We start from the raw sequence: 12,183 nt of genomic DNA, 5'->3' as shown, positions 1-12,183 counted from the left end.
CATTAACTACAGGTGCATTAAGAACAGGTGTATCAGAGCCGGGGTTTCTTTTTTCATCAGAAACAAGTCCTGGTCGGGACGGAATCAATGTTGGCTTTTTCTTGGTTAATGGGGTTTGTTTCTTCTGAAAAGACGTCTTGGGTATTGGTGGGGATGGTTTGGGATTGTTTAGAGGATTTTGGTTCTTGGGGAGCTTTTGAAACACAACAGGAGAAGGGCAGCACCAGAATCCTTCTGGGGTGACAGCAATTGGAACATTTTTTATCTTGGTTTGACCCTGCTCTAGCCTTGGGAGTCTGATTTCAGCCATATCAACAAGAATTTAAAACACAATTTAGTCAAGATGCATTTGAGACAAAAACAAGGATGTGGACGCCCAAAGATTACAGTAAGTACCTAAAATTTCCTAATTGCAACGAATCTATATTTCCTACAAATGGCAGAAGAAGGTAGAATTTGAAGAAGATGAAGGTCTGATAGTAGAAACTTAAAAATCTTCTTTCTTTTTTTCCAACCAAATTTAATTAATTTCACAGATGCACTCTGTACTTAGATAGAATACCTTCCTTAACTAGCTTGTCCATAATTTCTGAAAACCAGTTAAAAAATGAAATTTTCAATTTATTCTACAGCTTAAAATGTTCAACCGTGCAGGATTGGATGCCTTCTTTTACAAGTTTACAAGTCCCATAAAATGAGGAAAGTTTACTAGTTTGATATGGTCCGGGGGGAAAAAGAAAGAAAAAAAGAAAAAGAAAAAAAGAATAAGAAATAGCAAAAGGCAAAGGAAAAGAAAAAGGAAGAAAAAGTTCCTCATGCGATAGAATTCATTTAAGACTATTATGTTGAGGTCGGGAAACCAAGTAACAAAGACAAGGAGATGTGACACAAGATTGCAATGCTGACATGGTGTTAAAACTTGTAATGCCAAAAAACTGTATACCTTCCAATGTATCTTAGGGACTTTGGTGATGAACCATCCTTAGGGAACTTGCTATTTTCAACATACCTGAAATTAAATGAATATAAGAAATTTTATTAGCCTTTTAAAGGTAATAGAAAGATGACAATTGCCAAATTTAGCTACATTTACTTTGTGGTTGGTTCATCCCAATACTGGGCATTTCCTTCATTTGTTGAATAGATCTTTCCTTTCTTTGGAACCTGTTCGTAGATGCAGTAATGAAGCATGATTAGAGAACTACATAGTACTAAAACAGAGTTCATGTGTTCAAATATGATAGCACACAATTTTTACCTTGATATCTAGGTGAGTTAATATAAACTCCCCAATAGATGGATCGAGCGTGAAGCCATTGACGCCATTTCCAGTGCTAAGGACTAGCTACAACACCATTGCAAAATCAACAAGATGGAGCTTTTCTATCAAAAATAAATAGAAACCCAAGTTTTTCCACAAACAAAAATTCATGACAAAGTATCTAAAACACAGAGAAGGTAATGATAATTACCATGCAAGAGCTTCCACACATGCAATAACCTGCAGCCAACAAATTCTTTCCGGATTGCAATACATCGTCAAGAGTTGGATTCTCCTTATCCTTCACCATATAAATCCCAAAGATCTATATCCAATAAAAGAGATTTTAACAATTTCTAAATAAGTATCAATTCAACCAAAATGTGCTTAGTCAAAAAAAAAAAAAAAAAAAAAAAACAATAAACAAAAATGGTACAAATAGAAGTTAAATATCTGCAATAGGGGCCATACAGTTCCAACTGAAACACCACAGTCGATGCTTGAGGAACCATCCAGTGGATCAAAAACAACACAATATCTGCAATAATTGGAACAATTTGAAACAAGACATTAGAAAATTCTTTTTTTTTTTTTCTTTTTTTTTTCTCAATATTACAAACTTTGTAGATACTTGGGATACAGAGTGCATCAGCAGAAACCTTCCTCGCTTTGATGGCTCCACAAAATAGCTTCTTCGTTCTCTTCAGATGCAAGAATGCACTATAAAGGAAGGAGTTGGAGGGGGATAAAACCAATGTTATGAGATCAAAACAATCATCCAACTGAAAAAACATTTAATGGGTAAGTTTTCTTGGGGAAAAGTAGTATGTATGTCAAATTGAATTTGTAATTTTCAAGTAAGAAAAGGAGTACTAGTGTATTATTACCAATGAAAAACATTCAATTTTTTATGATTATGATGATAAGTTTCATTGTATAGAAGAGATTTCGTAAGCCCTAACTCAGGCCTTCTATTATCATCTGGCATAATGCATTCTTTTTTCTATTCTTGAAAGGGGAAAAAAAAAATTGAAACTGAAACGATATGGAATTTTTTTTTACGAAAACTATTTCTAATCGTTGTCTTTGGAAAAGCTTTTAAAAAACACTCCAGTAATAGGAAACACTTTCATACTGTTTTTAAAAAATTGCAAAATTTGTTCACACAAAAGAAACAAAAAGAAAAAGATATGAATGTTTCTCAACTTTTATTGTTTTTATTCCCAAAAACACGAAGAAAAAAAAAATGAAAATATTTTGAAAACAAGTCAATGCAATCAACTGGTTGAACTTTTTTTTCTCAATTGATCTGAATTTCACAGGACTGATTTCACCGAGAGAGAGAGCAGAGCAGAGCTCACCTCTCGGAATCGCTGAGATTAACTTCGATTTCGATTTCGAGAGAGAACTTCGAAATCGCTCTGATGAATAACCGATGTGAATCGTTGAGACTGATCTGAATCTCTGAATCACTGAGCTGAATCTCTGCAATAATTAGGGTTTAGACAGCAGAGAGAGAGAGAAAGAGAGAGTGGAGCTCACCGATCTGAATAGCTGAGATGAACTTCGATTTCGATTTTGAGATATGAATCACTGATACCGATCTGAATAGCTAAGATCTGAATCGCGATCTGAATCGAAATCGAAGTGATATGAACTCATATTTGAATCGAAATCGAAGCGATATGAACTTAGATCTGAATCGCAATATGAAATCGAAGTGATATGAACTTCGATTTCGAGATCTGAATCGCTGAGACAGATCTGAATCGCTGATATGAACTTTGAAATCGCTCTGATGAATCACTTCGATTTCGAGAGAGAACTTCGATTTATGACGATTCCATTGATAAGCAACTGAATCTCTGCGATAGTTTGATAAGCTGTGCTCAAAATCGAACTTCGAAATCGCAATCCTGAGATGAATCACCGAACTGAAGAAGAATCGAAGAAGAATCACTGAGTAAAAGACTGAAGAAGAATCGAGAGAGAGAACTCATCTTTTTTTTTCAATCAAACAGATTCAATCCTCTGAGAGAGAGAGCGCAAGAGAGACAGGAGAGACGTGGGTTTTCAAAATAAAGGTTTAGAGAGACAGAAGAGGGTGTGAAGAGTGACAGGATTTGGAGGCGTTTTTCAAAGGTCTTCTATGCACAAAACGGTACCGTTTTGATTATTAACAAATGCGACGTTTAAAAAATGCCACTAATTATTAGAAAAAGTGACGTTTAATAAAACGTCGTTAATTAAACGCCACTAAATCTCTAATTTCCTGTAGTGGGAGTTGAAATGATGCTTTACGTGTAATGAGGAAGGCTTATGCTAAGTTACTACTCTTGATGTCGTTCAACACGCGCTTACACTATAGGCGCATGAGAGGTTAAGTAATGAGTCTGTTACTGAAACTAGTTCATTATAAGGGCATGTGTAAGGGCTGAGCTATATGTAACTTCTGTCTCATGTTTTTCTTGTTTTTAAAAACAAAGGAACGAATAATATTATTGAACTAGAAAACTTGGAGAAATGACATACAAGTCACGGAATTAGAAATTAGCATAATCTTGTTTCCCAGTTACTTCAATTTTAAGAAATAGAAGGTTGTAGTTTGTACATGTTTGTAGACATCCTATTTGCTATTGTAGCCATGTTCAGGTAAACTTGGTGAAACTAGGAATTTGATCTTACTATGAAATTAGAATTGGGGTATAGGATAGTACTGTAGATGCAAAACTCAATCCAAGCTTCAGAGTTGTAGGCAAAGTCAGACAGGCATGAATATGTTTTTTTTTTTTTTTTGAAAGTTTTTTTGGGCGGCCAATAGATTATAGATTGTAGGTAGCATGAATTACCTAAATCATTAACATCGGACCAAATGGATATTGGCTCAAAGAAGTGGATATAAAATTATGTAAAAAAAGAAAAAGAGAGAGAGAGAGAGAGAGAGAGAGAGAACATTTATATTGTTATTAAACATTTTGAATTGAAACACAAGTTGGCCATATAGCTTTTCAAAATTATGTGGAGCCATTGGTGGAGAATTATTTAAAGGTAACAAAAACTTGGTTTAAACAAGGAGGAAGTGGAAGAGCATTCAAGGATGAAATGGCAAAATGCAATATTAATGCAGAAACTCTAATGCATGCAGGCAACCAAACACCAACTCTCCCAGCGACTCTAGTGAGGAGGAGGCAAATATTTGACAAATTTGAAACTATAAAAGAGTAAATTAAAAATATATTTTATTTTACTTTAAACTGTTTTTGGTTCTGTCCCGAATAGGTTTATGCTTATCTTTTCTCATAAAATATTGACATACAAATCTATTTGCTTTGGATTTTCAAAACAGTTTTTTTAAATTTTTTTATTCGTATTTTTCTATTTTTATTGAAATTTTTAAAATTTTAATTAAGTTTTTATTTTAATCTAAATATATTTAAAAAGTGTAATTTTTTTTTCATAAAAATCTTTCAAAAAAATTCATAGAATATAAAAAAATATGAAAAATATATTGAATTTATATATATACTAGTGCATGTCCGAAGACACAGTGCAAATAAAATAAGTGAGTAAAAATGAGAAAAATAAAAAAAATAAAAAAATAGGAAGACAAATAAAAAGGAAAGAGGAAGGAAGGTGCGTAGGAGAAAGAGATTGCATGAGTGAACAAAAAGAGGAAAAAAAGAAGGTGGGTGAGTGAGAATTAAAGAAATCTTAACCCATAATGAATTTGAGAATTAATCTCAACCCTTGAAACAAAAACCCTTCTGTTTTATTAAATAGATGTTCAACCAAAACTTAAATAAAATAACAAATTTCAAAAAAACAAAAAACAAATATGAAATCAATAATAATAATAACAAGCAATTAATAATAATATCTCACAGTTGTGACTATATATTCATTTGATGTGGCTTTGATGACGATGATGAAGAAGATAATCTTGGAACCCAATTTTCTCCCAAATTGCTTTTCTAACCCTACTCAAATCCCTCCCTTTCAGAGTCCTTCCCATCCCTTTATGCACCGAGAATGATGCTATTCTCGTCCTCACCAAAAACTCGCGCGGTGGAATCTGATTTCCCTAACCGCCATCTCCATCGTCGTCGTCGTCCTCCTCTTCCTCCTCCATCACCTCATCGTTGCTCTCTCTCCACCGATTCTCCTTAGAGTCCTCCTTCAGTATCTTCGACCAGTCCGGTATGTTCACCAGCATCGATGCCGCCGCTCTAGCCTCTTCTCGCTTTGCCGCCAGCTTTTTCGAGACTCGAGAACTCGACACCTGTTTCTGCAACTTCGGCGAAGACGAATGGGTGGAGCTCCAAACGTCCAATTCGTCAAGCTCAAGCGCGGACTCAGAAACGATCGAAGTGGCTATGTCGCTGGAGAGGAACCTGTAGTTTTTCCTAGCGAAGTTGTATGAAAGAGATAAGAGAAACAGAGGAAAGTTTTGAGGAAAGAGAGAGAGAGAGAGAGGGGGGGGAAGTGGGGAGGCAAGTGTTTTTGGTGGTTTTGTTCAAGAAAAAGAACAGAGAGAGGAAGATAAAGAAGGAAGGTGGGGAAAAGACGTGGGTAGGTTGGAAGACTAATGGAGAGAAGTGTTTGGGCAAGAATCATCTATTGATTTGAATTGTTGTTTTAATTTAGGATTCATCTCAGTCATTAAAACTAAATGTATCTCTGATATATTTTGGACATTTTTAAAAATTATTCTGTCTTATTATATAGACTAGTGTATGTCCGTGCTTAAAGGCACGATGTAAATAAAATAAGTAAGCAAAAAAGAGAAAAATAAAAAAATAGGAAGAAAAACAAAAAATAAAAAGGAAAGAGAAAGTAAGGTGGGTAGGAGAGAGAGAGAGAGAGAGAGAGAGAGAGAGAGAGAGATTGAATGAGTGAACAAAAAGAGGGGAAAAAAAGGTAGGTGAGTGAGAATTAAAGAAATCTTAACCCTTAATGAATTTGGGAATTAATCTCAACCCTTGAAACAAAAATATTCCTGCTTTATTATGTAGATGTTCAACCAAAACTGAAATAAAATAACAAATTTCAAAAAGCAAAAAACAAAACTGAAATCAATAATAATAACAAACAACTAATAATAATATCTCACAGTTGTGACTATATATTCATTTGCTGTGGCTTTGATGACGATGATGAAGAAGATAATCTTGGAACCCAATTTTCTCCCAAATTGCGTTTCTAACCCTACTCATATCCCTCCCTTTTAGAGTCCTCCCTCTCCCTTCATGCACCGAGAACGATGTTATTCTCGTCCCCGCCAAAAACTCGTGCGACGGAATCCGATTCCCCCAACCGCCATCTCCATCGTCGTCCTCCACCACCTCATCGTGGCTCTCTTTCCACCAATTCTCCTTATAGTCCTCCTTTAGTATCTTTGACCAGTCTTGTATGTTCACCAACATCGACGTCGCCGCTACGGCCTCTCCTCGCTTTGCTGCCGGCTTCTTCAAGACTCGAGAACTTGGCACTTGTTTTCGCAACTTCAGCAAAGATGAATGAGCGGAGCTCCAAACGTCCGATTCGTCAAGCTCGAACGCGAACTCAGAAACAATCGAAGCTGCTATGTCGCTGGAGAGGAACCTGTAGTTTGCCCTAGCGAAGTTGTATGAAAGAGATAAGAGAAACAAAGGAAAGTTTTGAGGGGAGAAAGAGGGGAGAAGGTAGGGAGGCAGGTGTTTTTGGTGGTTCTGTTCTAGAAAAAGAACATAGAGGAAGAGAGAGAGAGAGAGAGAGAGAGATAAAGAGGGAATATGGAGAGGAGACATGGGTAGGTGGGAAGGCTAAGGGAGAGAAGTGTTTGGGCGGGAATCATCTATTGATTTGAATCATTGATATAAATTTAGGATTCATCTCAACCATTTAAACCAAATCTATCTCTGATACATTTTGGAAATTTTCAAAAACCATTCTGTCTTATTATATAGATATATATATATATATATATATATATTTTGTATTCAATAAAATTTTGAAAGATTTTTGCACAAATTTTGTACTTTTTGAAATGTTTCTACATTAAGTGAATCAAAAAAAACTTTTTAAAAAAATTGATTAAAATATTTTAAAAATTCACTAAAAAATTGATTATATATATTTTTGAATTAAATAAAATTTTGAAAGATTTTTACACAAATTTTATACTTTTCGAAATGTTTCTAAATTAAGTGAATAAAAAAACTTTACAAAAAAATTTGATTAAAATATTTTAAAAAATCACTAAAAAAATGAATTGGAAACTATTTTTAAAAATTCTAAATCAAATTGGAAACTATTTTTAAAAATTCTAAACCAAACAAAGATTCTTGAATAAGACTACAAATGAATCGAACTATCCATGAAGTACAAATTCGACTCGTTCAAACTAGCTCAATTACCAAACAAGTCAAGCTCAATTATTAAACGAGTTGAGCTCAATCTAATATAAACTGACTTAACAATGTTGTATTATATTATATATAATTATGAAAAGGGCATTGCTATATGAGTTTAAAAATTAGATTTAATTTTCAAGTCCAATGATATAACAATTAATTAAGATATCTAAGATAATATTTTCTTTTATATTTTCTCTAATCATTAATCAATTATATTACGTACATATTATTAAATTTAAAAAATGAACTTATATATAATTTTCGTTATGCTTTTTTTTTTTTTTTTTTTTTTTAAATGCATATAGTGTAAATGAAAGTTAGCAAGTAATAACAAATAATGCATTGCCAAGAGAGGTCATATAATGAAAAACACTTTTATAAATGGTGAGATTAGTTCAAGTTTTGCTATCCTTCCACGTGGGACAGCCACTGAATGAACTTAAAAAGGGAAAAAATAAATAAAATATTAAGTACCCTAACATTTTTATTAAATTTTTTTATCAAATACTTACATAATTATGAGATTCATAATTATGAGATTCATACCTATATAAATGTTTGATAAAAAAAATTAATATCTCTAACATTGTCCAAAAATAAAATTTGTAAAAGACGTATCTCAAGTTTGCAATGGTTCACATGTCCTACTATGGGACTTCCACATCGCTCAAGTCAAACCGCACGAGCTAAGCTCAAGTTTTGTTTCAACCCAATGAGTTGAGCTCAAACACTTGAAAATTTACTCGAGCCAAACTCGAACAAGATTATACTCGACTCATGTTTCCATACCACCATGATACTTGGCCTGTTTGCAATAAATGACGGTAACATGTGAAAAAGCAAAAATTATCTTCATGTTTCCGGAACATGTGGTTGTCTGTCCAACCAACCATGTTTTATTATTTTCCCATAATGTTCATAGTTTTTTGGGGCCATGTAAGTACACCCTCCTTGATATTACATAGACACAATGTCACCTTGAAATTCCTAAAACCAGATAATTACTCGTGAAAAGAGATACGATTGAATTTTTTTTTATAATCAATCAATTTTTTTTTTTACTTTTGGTTGAGAACTAAAATAGATAATTAGAGATGGCAATTGAAACCCAACCCGACGAGGACTCGACCCCCTGACTCCGAATTGAGCGGTTATTCCCCGAAAAATATCCCCAACAGGCCAGGGACGGGGATACATGTTTTAACCCTGGATCCGCCCCGACCCCCGCCCCGTTTACCCTGATGTAAAATTACTATTTTGCCCCTGTTTATATATATGTGTGTGTAGGGTTTGGTTGAACATTCACTCACATACAAACACTGATGCTCTGCTGCTGCTGTGCTCTCTCTCTCTCTCTCTCTCTCTCTCTCTCTCTCTCTCTCTCACCGCCGTTGTTGGTTTAGGGTTTCGCCTCCCCCTCTATCTCTTACACATAACGAACAACGGCTGTCGCTCCTTCATCACCGCCGATCCTCCCTCACCACTGATCCTCCCTTACTGTCACAACCCAAACCAGCCCTTATAAGTTAAGCATCGTAATCGGCCAGTAATCCTGAGATTACCGAAGGCTTCTGAGACAAATTAACATAATATTAGGGGCTAGCGTAAGCAAATAGCAAATGTACAACGTCCATTGAGCTGTGCAGACTTATATGAGATAGAAAAATTTTAAACTTTTTATATACATATATACACATCATCCTTACGTCATCATATATATACAGATTAGACAAAAAGGGACTTAACCATATTTACACACAAACACTTGTTTAACCAAACAAGAAAACAAAATTTAAACTTTAAATCACATAGTCATAGCCACTTGACATATCCGGAACCTCCACGGGAGACATATAGGTTGGCTGACAAAAACAGATTCCAAGCAGATGCCTCTAAGCTTGGTCACGCGCCTGATCACCTACATACATACATATATATAAACAGTGAACTGGAGCCTAATGAATAATAACACAGTAAAGGATTTAATGAATGTTGTCCATAACAGTTACAGAAAACAGAATTCAGTAGTTATCAGAAATGGATTCATAATCATGTTCAGAAATCATAGGTCATAACAGATATAGATTCAGAATCATATTCATAATCAGAATTTGCAGTTAATCATACGTGGTACATTCATTAGCACTAGTAGAAACAGTTGACCTATTAAGGGACGGCCATAAAGGCATACAGTAAACTCACGTATACGGAGACGGTACAGTTGACTCATGAGACGTACAGTTGGCCCGTAAATGGGACGTATACATAAGGATCCATAACAGTTGGCTCGTGAGACGTACAGTTGACCCATAATTGGGACGTAACAGAACAGATAACAGATGTCATCTGAAACTAAGAATGCCACGAATACATTTCAGAAATATTGGACAACCATTCATTTATGCAGAAAATAATATTCTAGAAACAGATCATCTTATATCATTCAAAAAATACTTGTAAATTGAAATAGCTTTACAAAGTTATTACTCACAGATGGCTCCGCTAGCAGATCAGATAATGCAGACAAATCAGATAGATCAGGCAAAAGATAGAGCGTGACCTACACAAACCCATAGCATATACACATTAAAACACAATATTAATTCCTTGATCAAACTTAACTTTTCTTGTCTTTTTTTGTTTAAGTAGTCTGAAGTTCTAGTATGCTTATTCTTTCTTATTCAAATGAATCGGGTTCTCATTTCACATATTCTTTCACTACTAAATCATTCTTTTCTGAATAAACCAATTCCTTACTTGGCTTCATAATCAAGTACTACTAAGTTAATGACTTATTCTTTAATCAACTAATTAATGTTGATTGTTAGCTTATTAATCTTTATTGAGCCATAAATCATGTCTAAAATGCTTTGGAAAGAGATGAGAATAAAAATATGAACTAAATGTAGTTTTCCAAAATGTGTTGAAAATAGGTGTTCGTTCGAGCAAACCTTTAGTCGCTCGAGCAGTCTGTAAAGACTGCAAAAGTACTAGAAGCCTTCAATGTGTGCCCGAGCGGTAGTTAGCCTACTCGAGCGATCTGTAAAATTCTAAAATTCTAAATTTCTCAAAAATAGCTTCCCAATGTGTTTGCAATCCTTAAACCTACACTAATCTTGATAAAAACTATGAAAATACATTAGAAAACATGAACACTTATTCATTTATAAATTATTTGCTCAAAATCTTGAAACACAACATTTAAATCAAAACCCATCAACTCATGATTCTAAAATTCCTTTTTTTTTTCTTCAAATCAAATGTACAATAAAATTGCATGTAATTTATGAAGCTTAATTTAATTACAACTTTCAAAATCAAATCCAAGATAATTAATTTCTAAATTACTTTCATAAACTTGAACTTGGCTCCAATTCTTCATTTTCTTGTCAATTTCTTTTAGCTCCATAAAATTGACTTCAAGTTATTTTCTATTTTCCTTCAAAACATGAATTTAAAGTTATAACCTTCTTAAAAAAAAATCATTTGCATGTATAAAACATTTATCAAAATCCAACCAATTCTAGCTTATCAAGCTCAAACCATAATTAAACTCTTAATTTACACCAAAACTCATTCACAAACTTATAATCTTTAAATTATGAATTAGTCTCTTACCTTACATTTCGCATGGATTAAAAATCTAATTATAAGATCAAAACTTTGTCTAACATTCCAAATTTCCATAAACTTGATTCTCATAAAACATTTCCTTTTTCTCTTCAAATATGAACTTGAACTAGTTCAGATTTTTCATAATCCATGATGTATGCTGTAATTAGGGTATTAATTTGCTTATGCATGTAACAATGAGGTTTATTTTCATGCAAGATAACAACATCAAACCCAAAATAATTTATTCCTAAATTTATTTCATAACCATGAACCTAGATCCATTTCTACATCTTCTTGCTAATTTCTTTTAATCACATGATTTTTATTCCAATTTCATCTTTAATTGTAAATATAATGTGTTGGTCCATTTTAATATCTTTTATTTATTTATTGATATATCTTGTTCATGAATGAAGTTTCATTACTTTGGTAACCTCTAATCTTGTTCATGAATGGAGTTTTATTACTTTGGTAACCTCTTATCTTGTTCATGAATGGAGAGTAATTAGAATTCATGAACTTGGTGGTGAGTTAGTTTTTGGAGTTACTCCATTTTCTCTCGTTTAATGATCATCTTTATTTTTAATGTAACTTGTAAGGTCCTAGTGGCCTATAAATAGTCCCTCTCACCTACTCTTTTCTACAACAACACACACCAACTATTTTCTATACAAGAGAGATTACTAGCAAAGAAGGGTGTTTTTCTTGGTGGAGCTTTGGGTTCACCATCTTGTGCAGAATTGGCCTGAACCATATGACAAGTGGTCGGGCTGTTGTATCCAAGAGGGTTCATCCTACCGTAGTGGGCTTGATCTCCTTAAAGAAAACGAGATATCCGTGTCTCATCCTAATCTATTTGTATCCCATTTTCTTTACATCATTTATCAATAAAATATAATTTTTTCTGGTATT

The sequence above is a fragment of the Camellia sinensis genome, chromosome 5 (assembly GCF_055761805.1).
Source record: "Camellia sinensis isolate YWXY chromosome 5, ASM5576180v1, whole genome shotgun sequence".
Classification (NCBI taxonomy): Eukaryota; Viridiplantae; Streptophyta; class Magnoliopsida; order Ericales; family Theaceae; genus Camellia; species Camellia sinensis.
Note: the sequence above shows the minus strand (reverse complement) of the source record.